This window comes from Colobus angolensis, unplaced genomic scaffold (assembly GCF_000951035.1).
Source record: "Colobus angolensis palliatus isolate OR3802 unplaced genomic scaffold, Cang.pa_1.0 Scaffold18, whole genome shotgun sequence".
Lineage (NCBI taxonomy): Eukaryota > Metazoa > Chordata > Mammalia > Primates > Cercopithecidae > Colobus > Colobus angolensis.
In genome coordinates this window covers 8,839,934-8,851,921 of record NW_012114932.1, presented here as the reverse complement: position 1 = coordinate 8,851,921, position 11,988 = coordinate 8,839,934, and the positions used below count along the sequence as shown (strand labels likewise).

The 11,988-nt window shown below is 40.5% G+C and overlaps 1 protein-coding gene across 2 annotated transcripts in view; it reads left to right on the top strand.

The window, feature by feature from the left end:
• The window catches only part of ZNF521 (zinc finger protein 521), a 263,135-nt gene that overhangs the window by 72,988 nt on the left and 178,159 nt on the right, over nt 1-11,988 (top strand). The gene's annotated exons all lie outside the window — the stretch shown is intronic.

The following is an 11,988-nucleotide window of genomic DNA, read 5'->3' as shown; positions in this document are numbered from 1 at the left end:
CTGTAGTCCCAGCTACTCGGGAGGCTGAGGCAGGAGAATGGCGTGAACCCGGGAGGCGGAGCTTGCAGTGAGCCGAGATGGCGCCACTGCACTCCAGCCTGGGTGACAGAGGGAGACTGCGTCTCAAGAAAAAAAAAAAGGAAAATTATTTCACAGTCATTAGCAGAGTTAAATTTATGTAATGTTAAAATATCGGTTATTTCAGAATATGATTATCAACTTTCAGCCTGTGTCCCCTGCAAGTGTAATATTTTAGTAAATTTTAGGCAGAATACAATTCTTTTGTTTTAGCAAAGACAACAGAGATGGAAACTAAAGAAGGCCAGGAATGGTGGCTGATGCTTGTAATCCCAGCACTTCGGGAGGCTGAGGTGGGCAGATCACTTGAGGTCAGGAGTTCAATATCAGCCTGGCCAACATGGCAAAACCCCATCTCTAAAAAGCACAAAAATTAGCTGGACATGGTGGCGGTGAGCTTGTAATTCTAGTTACTTGGGAGGCTGAGGCATGAGAATCACTTGAACCCAGGAGGCAGAAGATGCAGTGAGCCAAGATCGTGCCACTGCCCTCCAACCTGGGTGACAGAACAAGACTGTCTTAAAAAAAAAAAAGAAAGAAAGAAAAAGAAAGTAAAGGGCTGGTGCAGTGACTCACACCTGTAATCTCAACACTTTGGGAGACTGAGGCAGGCGGATCATGAGGTCAGGAGATGGAGACCATCCTGGCTAACATGGTGAAACCCCATCTCTACTAAAAATACAAAAAAAAAGGAAAAATTAGCCGGACGTGGTGGCAGACGCCTGTAGACCCAGCTACTCGGGACTAGGGCTGAGGCAGGAGAATAGTGTGAACCCGGGAGGCAAAGCTTGCAGTGAGCGGAAATCACACCACTGCACTCCAGCCTGGGCGACAGAGCAAGACTCTGTCTCCAAAAACAAAGGAAGGAAAGAAGTATGGTGCCATAAACCCATAAACATTTATTCTTGGTATGTGAGAGAGGGTTGTTAATATATAAGACAATGCTATAGTTCAAGGATTGTCAAACTTTTATTATGGAAGTCAGCATAGTAAATATTTGAGGTTCTGTGAGCCATATGGATTCTGTCACAACCAGTCAACTCTGCTGCATTGAACAACTCATATTCAATATGTTAATGAATAAGAATGGCAGTGTTCCAATAAAACTTTATTTACAAAAGCAAGAGCTTTTGGCCTATAAGCTGTAGTTTGTTAACCTCTCTTAAAATAGATTAAGCATTTAGTAGGTTCTCAGTGTTTGGTGATTATAATAGTGCTCAGTACTTGAGTTTTAAATAAGTACACACTTGTAATTGTATCCCTGTCTGGCAGAAGGAAATCTGTGTGCATATGCCAATGCCTACAAGTTCTTACATGTTTACACAGTTATTAATGACTAATTATTGAAATAAATGGGAAAGGTATGTAAAGGGTTCTTTATCTAGATAAAGATAAAGTTCTTTAAATAAAGCTAGAAAAGTACACAGAATAAGAGGATTGTTTTAAATATCAACATAGCTTTTCAAATTAATATGCCAGCTCCTGTTATTTAGAAAACCATAAGGTTATCTTTGCCTTAATGTCATGATGAAGAAGTTTACATTTTGAAACCGCCACTACATAACTGATAACATCATAATATACATTCACTGTTGCCAAGTCTTTTCCAGGAGAGGCAGGCCGAAAGGCAGGTTAGCATGTAGAATCATTCTTGCTTCAATATTGTTGTCATTTTTGCAGATGTTCTTCCTAGGTAATGTTCCATTGGTGTATAACATTGTATTTCAGATTCAGAGGTGTTGTTACTGACCTAGAGTCTGTGGGACATACATGTCAAACTCCTTTTTTATAAGGGTGCCTACTTTGTTCTAATCCAGCCAAAATGGAGTCTTCTCTTAACCTTCCTATGAGACGTATGTGTGTGTGTGTGTGTGCGCGCGCGTGTGTGTGTGGTGTCAAGATAGCAGGCTTTAAGTAGAAAAGCAATCTGTAACACTGGAATTGAGTCCTATTGTTTCTGACATTTGGATTCAAAACTATGATTTTTATCCTAATACTCTTCTTGCAAACATTTGCAGTAAACCAACCATATAGTGACAATAGTGGACAAATGGAAGGGAACTTGGGAGGAAGAGACATTACAGGCATTTCTCCTTCCCTTATCATATATAATTAGTCAGTGAGTCTTTTGGATCTATTTTTCTAAACAAATAATGCATTTCCTTCACTCTATCACTGGGCTACTCCTTTACTTTAGGTTTTTTTGCCTCTCACCTGGACCATTGCCATAGCCTTGTAAGTGGACTCCCTGCCTCTAGCCTTCATCCAGTCCCTCCTACTCCAAAGGGCTCTGGTGGAGTCATCTCTGCTGACTGAAATCTTTCAACAGCTCTCTCTGTCTGCTGCCTGCAAATAAGCTCGAGGCCCTAAGCCATCGTGATCAGGCTCCACTTCCTCTCACAAATTCTATGTTCTAGTCCAGTGGCACTTGAACCTGGCTGTAGTGTTGCCTGAGAAACTTCAAAAAAATACTAATCTAAACTTCACCTCTAGTCCAATGTGATAAGAATTTCTAGGAGTGGAGTAGAAGCATCAATATTTTTAAAAGATCTCCAGGCAATTTTAGTGTGCAGCCAAAGTCAAGTTCCTCTTTGTAGTCATTTTACACCAGTATTGATTCCCTGATCACAAATGTTTGCATTTGTACATGCTGTTGTTTTCCTACCTGGAACACTCCTGCTTATTCTTTAAGGTTCAACTCAAAGAACATATCCTTGGTGGCTACTATATATTCTACAAGATTGTTTTGGTGCTTCTTCCACAGAACACCCACAACATTTCTGTAGAGGGGTCTATTACATTCCTTGATTTTCTTGTGTTGTAATCATGTTTACATGTGTGCCTCTCCCATTCATTAGTCAGCGAACAATTCAGTGTAACCATGTATTGTGTCTTGGTCAACTTTGTATCTGTGGTGCCTCTTTTGGGTCTCATCCATAAATGGGTCATAGGAATATCATTATGGAATTGATGAATACATCAGAAGAGCAGGACTGGGGTGGTAGCTAGAACATACCTGAAAATGTATTCACTAGTTCATTCAGTGGGCTTCAAAATTATCTTTGTTCCAATGGGATATTAGGTAAAAATAACTAGTCTGGGAATGAGTATTGTCCACCAGGAGAGTCCTTAGGATGAGAAGCACTATGGAACCCCTTTTGTGGGATGGCAAACACAAGGTCATGTGACCACAGCCCAAGGAAAGACTATGGTCAAGATTTTGGGCAAGAGAGGTGACAAAGGGAAGAGAGAAAACATCAATAATAATTGAACTGAATCCTCTCTTAGGTGGGGAAAGGAAATCAATGCTCACATTAAATTGGCTCGAAGGTAACATGTTAGCAATGTTAGCAAGCCCAGAGATAAGACTGGAAAATTCACCAGAAAGCAAAATGTTACTTTAAGAGAGAGTGAAGGGTGGTGGAAAGAAGAGTGATGCCAAAGAGCCCAAAGCAGTAACTGAATAACAGTAGTAGCTACATTTTGGGGTTTTGATAAGTCTTTGTCTACTACAGTAAAAAATATAGTGAACAGATTAGTTTGATGGGGGAAAAAAGAAAGTAGGATCAAACGAAAAACAAATCTATCAAAGAGAATGATTCTTGTCTATTTTAGAAAGTTAATTTATCCCTGCAATTGATTATGGCGTTATATGCACTGAAACAAAGGGAACTTCTACATTATGAATATTCACAAAATGCGAAGTGTAATAGCTTTTGAGCAACAAACTCATTTAGAGCTATTTTAAAGCTTTTTTTTTCATAAAGAACATAGGACTTTTGTTTCTTTCTTTTTTTAAGAGACAAAGTCTCACTCTGTCTGTCACCCAGGCTGGAGTGCAGTGGCACTCACTGTAACCTCAAAACTCCTGGGCTCAAGCAGCCCTCTCGCCTCAGCCTTCTGAGTAGCTGGGACAGCAGGCAAGCACCATCACACCTGGCTAATTTTTAAATGTTTTGTAGAGGTGGGTCTCACTATGTTGCTCAGGCTGGTCCTGAACTCCAGCCCTCGAGCCATCCTCTTGCCTCAGCCTCCCGAAGTGCTGGGATTACAGGTGTGAGCCACCACACCCGGCCAAGCGTAAGTCTTTGAAAAATGTAATACGTGTATTTTAAATACTTCTGTACATAGTTACAGAAAACCAAGAATGGGTGAAGAATCACATTTCATACACCTTTGATCCCGGTGCCTAGCAAAATGCTCGTTTGATGAACAAACGGGTAAGATAGTGAATGAATAGACTTGAATACAAGTTACAAAAGCAACTGGGACTGTTTTGTCTCAAGTGAGCCACCTTCTTCCCTGTCTTGCATCATCTGCCTAGCTGCACAGTGAACGCATGAAGCTTAGACTAAAAAGCATATGAGTGTTTGGGTGATAATGATGTGTCAATGGAGGTTCATCAGTTGTAACAATTGTACCATTCTGGTGGGGGATGTTGATAATAGGGGAGACTATGCGTGTGTCCAAGCATGGCTATATGGGAAATCCCTGTACTTTCTGCTCAATTTGCTGTGAACCTACAGCCGCTCTAAAACATAGTTTATTAATAAAAAGCATGAATTCAAAGATGTGTAGTCAAGAAATTATGCATTCTAAAAGGTATTCATTGATGACTCACAATAAAATTAATGGGATTTTAAAAATTATTTTCCTCAGAACAGGAATGCTGAGGCTAAACAACCTTGCAAAAACGAGGTCAATGAAAATTTGCTATAGCAAAGTTGATTCATTTATTTTCCTCTATTTTCAAAACCACCGGTTAAAATACAGGCAGTCCCCAGCTTATAAACAGATTATCTCCCAAAAGTTTATTTAATAAGCTGGTTTCTTGGAATGCACCACATATTTTCCAATGGAGCAGTGCAGTAAGTGTGAATTGCATTTTAGGGCTAGCCCATATATATTTTTAAATATATAACGTTGGTAGAAAACGGCCACAGAATGCAGCTATGCAGTTTGTTAACTGCACAAAGTCCCCAGCAATGGGGTGAGGAGACAGAAACCTAATAGCTGTGCTTGTAGTCACGACCAGCAGAAGAGACACTTAAAAAAATCATCTGTGAGGAGAGTACCTGTTGGAATTTCTCCTCTTAGAGGGGATTGTGTTTTGCAGTTCACATAAAGATACCTCTGGTTTGTGTTAGAGACTGCTGGAACAACAGTAAGTTGTAAGCACCGTTTAGACGAGAATTTGAATTCTGAGTATTCATTAAAGAAATGAGACTTGCATTTCCCCAGGATTCACCGCCAGAACAGAGACTCTGGGTCCTTTTTCCTACATTTCATGAGCACTGGGAATAGCACCTTTCCTGGCTCCTGTAGAACAGGAGGAGTGGCAGACGGGGGAAGCTGAAGTTGTGGCAGTCAGAGTCTCTGGGAAGTCTTAGGCTTCCTGAAAGCAAGGACTGCTGTGGGGGAAGTAGCTATAAGTACAGTGACTCTTTTTTTTTTTTTTGGACGGAGTCTCGCTCTATTGCCCAGGCTGGAGTGCAGTGGCGGATCTCAGCTCACTGCAAGCTCCACCTCCCGGGTTCACGCCATTCTCCTGCCTCAGCCTCCCGAGTAGCTGGGACTACAGGCACCCGCCACCTCGCCCGGCTAGTTTTTTGTATTTTTTAGTAGAGACGGGGTTTCACCAGGTTAGCCAGGATGGTCTCGATCTCCTGACCTCGTGATCCACCTGTCTCGGCCTCCCAAAGTGCTGGGATTACAGGCTTGAGCCACCGTGCCCGGCCTACAGTGACTCTTAAAGGAACTCTCATCTTTGGAAGTGGGGTGGTATAAAGGGTGAGAGAGAGAGTGTGTGTGTGTACGTGTGCACATGCATACACAGCTTGTGTGTTAGAATGTCTCTGGGAAAGTTGAAACCAGGAGGATTTCTGCATTGGCAGAGTAAAAACTGCCGGGGTATGGTGGGGTCCCCTGGGCCTGCATCTGGCGGGGTAGGATGGCTATGATTTCCTTACTTACCACTGTTGGAAGGAAGGTAGTCTTGGAGTTTCTCAGTGGACCCTGGTGAGGACTCACCTTGGGGAGAGTGAGAAGGTGGAGGTGTTGGTGGTTCATTTGTCTGTGTCACATGTAAGTTTGGTGTTCTGAAACCAGTGAATTTATGCGGGTGAACAATAGATTCATATCATCACAGAACTGAGTTTAAAAATGCTGTGAATCAGTATGCTCTGTTTTTATTTGCTTTTTCTAAGTATTTTGGTATTTGAGAAAACCCCTCCCCCCAAAAATCATTAAGTCCTCAATTTTACATTACAATGAAGTTCTCTAGACTTAAGACCAAGTCACATTAATTAGAACTTATTTCAATAATTTAAAAAAATTTATGAAAACAAGACACTTAATGCTCACTTGGATGTGCCATATAGTAACAGTATTAATCAGTTGAATAATCCACATTAATCAGTCCTGCTTTGAAGTAAAATTATTAATCAGCTTGATGATCTAAGCAATCTTGTGAGGAAATGAGTTTGTCTTAGAATTTAAAAAGTGATCATGGAAAAGTTGAAAAAGAAAGAGTGAGAAAGGAAACGAAGAAAGATACTCATTTCAGTTTTATTTCAGTTATTTTGACACCAGATCTTCTGCTGATATAGAGTGGCTCTGAGCTTTGATGTCCAGTTCTGAACGAGTAATTTCCTCTTTTAATTGTGTCCTCTTCTGTCTAGAGAGAAAGTTGTGTGGCAGTGTCAGCAGCTGGGAAGAGATACCTCTTGAGTTGTCTCTTTTTTCTTTCCCTGAGGGAATGAAGTTGTTCTGGTACAGCATATAAGCTGAGGCCATATGTGACATTAAGTAGACTGAAATTGAGGCACGATACCATTTAATTTGGCTTTTTAAGCTAAACAAAAGGACAAGAAAAAAAAAGTCAAACCAGTATTGACCACTGTGAAGAAAGATGATTGTTTTGATATAAATGTTCGGAGTTCCACAAATAATGTGGAAACTTAACCATAAGGGAAAATTGAGCTTATCTAATCAGATGAAGCATTCCCAAAATCTAGAGGTGATCTCCTCAAAATTAGTGCAAACTCTGTTGGGAAAGGCAGACTTGGGAATAGAAGATGGCAGTTAGGAGGAAGTGTTACAAAAGAAACATTTTCAGAAATTCTCTCATACCAAGAGATGATTATATCAATAGTTGATTTGGGGTTCTTTTGTTGAAGAAACCCAAAATCTAGTGAGAACATGTTGTAACATGATGGCATTGCGTATTTGAAGTGGAATCTCATCAGATTACGTCCCTTTTAGTTGTAGCCTGCTTTGACATTCCGCAGCCCATCCAAAGGGGCTGTGATGGCTTTGCACCAATTTTTCAGTGTGTCCCCTCCCACTCTCTCCATTTTGGCATGTCCTTTGTATTCACAGTATAGAACAAGAATCACCCACTACATTCGATAGCTAAACAATGAGAAAAACCAAGCAAAACAAAATTTGTTCAAAAACAGGCCTTAGTTGTTTCCCAGTTTTAGCATTCATCACTGCAAAATTTAAATCTTACACATCTAAATAATTGAATTCTCCCCAGTAAGAAAGAAATTACAAATTAAACTCATTGTGCAAGAAAAAATAATATATTCCTAGATCAAGCAAAACAAGCCAAAAAAAAAAAATGGGATGTAGCAAATATATATGCCATGAAAGTTGGGAGTTTTTTAGGTGAGAGTTGGTGTTTGGAAGTCAACACCATAATCTTTGAACTTTCAATTATGTCTCTTGAAGGCTGAAAACTTGTAGGGTAAAATTTTTGGTTTCACCCTAAAATTTCCCCTTGTGTGGCTTGGCAAATGTGAAAGTTTGAGAACCTCAGGAAAATCATGTTGAAAGAACCTGCTCAGAAGAGATCAGGGGGTGTGGATTTGGTTGATGACACAGGCTAGTGCGTCCTTACAGAGAATTGTTTGTCTTCCGTTTTTAGATGGCTTTAATTCCTCCAAATTGCTCCTTGAATAATAGGAAAAAGGCAATTTGAATTTCAGTGACAGATTGGACATAACAGGTTGCAACTATTAGGTCTAATTTTACCATACTGAGAAATAAAATTGCCTAAACATAAACATCGATCACTGATGCAGTAAATTAATTTGTACAGAAAAAGTAGTTTAACTGCAGTGCACATTAAACATAGAAAATTTTCAAAATTACTGCTCTCTGAATTAATTTGTACACTTGTTTACTTGTTAAAGGCACGCATAAATTCTTTTTTCTAAGGCAGTGTGGGTTTGAATAGAATAAGAAAAAAGTATAAAAAGTGAGAGGGACATACAGAGATGTGGAAGGCACACAAATTGGCCTGAATACTTACAAATAATGTTTTTTCTTTCAATTTTGTTTTTAAATGCTCTTTAGAATGTGCATTGTTTTTGAATCTGTCCATAGGATCACTAAAGATGTACAGATTTTCCCCCTCATTATAACAAAGATAAATGTGAAGTTTTAATAGCCTTGACTTATGTTTGTTAAGAATTGAAGGTAGGAGTAATTAGAAGAGTTTTATGGTTTGGTTTCTTGGTGAGTATACATCCAAAGGTGTCCTAAGGCTCGGAACTGTTACATTTGTATTCATCAACAACCTGACCCATGCATTTCTTTGTACTTAACCATCTAAAAAAAATCAGCGAACATGTTTGCATTGTTCCCTGTAATTCTATTATGAGGAATGCATGGCAAACTTTGGATAGTATCTTTTTAGATTGTTCGAGCCACCATGGAACTGGAGCTGGCAATGCGGTGCAGTTTGATAATATCTCCTGCCTACAGTTTTCAAGGACAGTGGTTCGATTCAAATACAATTCTGATAAGTGGCAGGTTTTCGTGTCTTTAATGCCTTGACAAGGGCATCACTCTCAGGAGAGGGAGGTGAAACCGTTTGGACGAGGATTCCGTTCCTGCTCCTTTGTGCTGACACACTAAGATAATGGACAATTAAGAGAGCCTTCACTGCAGGTGAAAGTATGGGGTTATCACTAATATAAAGGAGCCCATGGGGTGCTGGGGTATGAAGGAGAAGAGGGATGGGAATTTTTAAAGGGAGTATGAAACACACAGATGAGACGCCTAATAATTGTTCACATATTGCACTTTTACCTGTAATAATGGTGAGTGATTGGAGTGTTCAGTGTTCCTTGCTTTAACTTTTTTTTTTTTTTTAATATCTGGTTCATTGCATATGACACGAAGTAGTGCAGGAAACGCGCCCCAGTGCTGGCCTGCCTGTTGAGGGGTAGGGGAGCCCAGATAAGAGAGAGATTTGTTTTGTGGAATCTGTCTTTTAGACCAGCTTCCATGGGGTGTTTAATCTAGGATAGTGGTTGTCAACCCAGCCTGCACCCGCTGTGGGTCTTAACTCTCAGAGAGTCTGATGTAATTGGCCTGAGGATGGATCCAGTACGTAATTTTAAAAGCTCTTTGGACGATTCCGATGTGTACTCGGAATCAAGGGCCATCGTTGCTGAGTTTGTAACACAAGATCAAGCTCTTCAGCATTCAGGCTCCCTGGCAGATTGTGTGATGATTTCATAGATTCCAATAACAGTGTCTGTGTTGCTGTTAGAGAAGATGCGTGCTGTGTATGTTTCTAACAGTCCACTCGTGTTTATGTCGGTGTCGTGGGTAAGCATTCAGGTGTATCTGGGAAAAAGTTCCTTATCTCTTGACTATTGTTCTCCATTTTCCCCTACTCTCCTTTAGTTTCTGGGTTTTGTTGTTGTTGTTGTTGTTTTTCCTTGTAGATATTTGAAGGTACCACTTCCTGTGATATCATGGATGAGTCACCTAGGAGTGGGGAGGAGTCTGATAAAGGCAGAAGTGCCTATGTGACCTCAGTGTCCAGCTGTGACGAGCAACTTTGTCCCTAGTCTTCTTACTCTGATGGGGGAGATGGGATGTTCTGTATGCATGCACATTTGAGGGGCACTTCTGATACCACTTAGCACTGATAAAGGTGAGGCAGTCCAGAGTATTTCAAAACAGAGTGCAGAAGAGGTTAACTGATTTTCTTTTGTCTTGAACTGTCATTTGTCTTTAACAGCCCTGAACGACAATAGAGTGCACTGCTTCTGATAAGTATGGGTTCTCCTCAGCCTGAAGAGATGTGTGTGATAAGATAAGATGACTTGAAAAAAACAAGAGCTTGAGGGAAAGGGACAGGAGGAGAGGGAGACAGAAAGTATGTTAACTGCTTTGACTGCAAAATACCCACTGGTAGCCAGAGATAAGACACCTTGAGCTACTCAGAAGACCTTAAACAGGATGTAAATGAAGCCAATAAAAATCACTTGAGATCAAGCCCTCCTTCTCCTCCCCTCTCCTATTTCCAGCTCTGACAGCAGAAGGCTTAATTTACTGTATGGCATACCACACTTAAATTCTGAACCCCGGAAGTTGCAAGAAACCGATAGCCTGTTCAAAGAACAAAGAATTTCTAGAGAGGTCCAAACTTGAGGCATTTAATCAGCAATTCTAGCAGTGCCTCCCTGAGTGGAAAAAGAAAGTATTGCCGAATATAGGAAGCTCCCTTCCTCTTTTCTCAGTCCTTACTCCAGATATTCGTTTACTTTGTAGTTTTGTGACAACCTTCTTTTTATGTTGAAATGGTTGGCAGGGTGAGCTGCCTTTGATAGTGTATTGATATTTCTCATCTAGCTAATGCAGCTTGAAAGTAATCATCAACAAAAGTTTAGCAGACAGACTTTTTCATGTGCACACTTGAAACACGGCTGTCTACTCAGAGCTATGTTTCCTAAGCATGTAACACCAGCCTTTATGTACTTGGAACTGTATAACTCTTCAAAAATGGTCACTCTCTTTTTCTGGAGATGTAGAAGCTGTTGCCAACACTCTTACAGAGAGGAAGTTACTTGCTGGAGCTAATTGAGTATTTCACTGAAAAGATTTGAAATATGGAGTCCTACTCAAAGTGGGAGGGAGGCTGTTAAAGGATAGGAGGGCAAAGAATATAGTGATCTAATTTTCTTTCTGTAAAAGCCGCTTCTTGGAAGAACTGGGATTCAATTTGGTCTTTGAATAAGGGCAAGAAAGCCCTCCATCATTGATGTTCCATTACAGAGGAGCAAACACGGGAAAGGCACAGCCGAGTGCAGCAAACTTCAAGCAAGGACTTAGGTGATTCAGGGGAAAGAAAAGATTCTAAGGTGATTCTCAAGCTTGGGAACGCAGGTAAAGACTCAGGAAACTTGCCAGAAAAAGGGGATTTCTGGACCCCATCCTCAGAAGTTCAGAGGCAGGAGGCGTGGGGTGGAGTGCAGGTGTCTGCATTTTTAACAGGCAGTTCAAGCAATTGGTCTGCTGATGGTTGGTGGATTAGACTGAGAAATGCTGCCCTGCATCATCTGGCTGTGGTAGAGGGTCAGCCTTTGGTTGGTTGTGTACAGCCAGGGTAGCGGGAATGATAATTGAAGAAGGGTGGTTTAAGGGATAGGTGAGAAGGATCCTTCATTGGAATCAGTGGCAGGGAATATGTCCCTACAGGCAAGGGTGTGAGAGGAAAGTGAAGCTGACCACAGTGCCAGTTTGACTGTGCCTTTTCTTCTGCTTTGATTTGTCAAAACCTGATCCGACCATACCACCCCGCTCAAAGCAGAGGCTGGAAGAACAGGAGAGAGGCAAACAGACCCACTGTTAAGGAGATGTGTGTATATAGGATTTTTCTAGTCAATAGCCAGCAGTGAAATCAAATTAAGAAATGGACTGTCACGACTTGTTAATAGAGAGTTATACGTTTGTAGAGTTGTTAGGCAATTTTTGTTTTCTTCTGCATATGTGTGAATACATGCATCAATTAGCATGAATTAGTTTAGTAATATGAAAAACAATGAATTTTTTTTAAAGAAAAACAATATTAAACATCATTTTAGGTTTATTCATTTACCTGTAAAA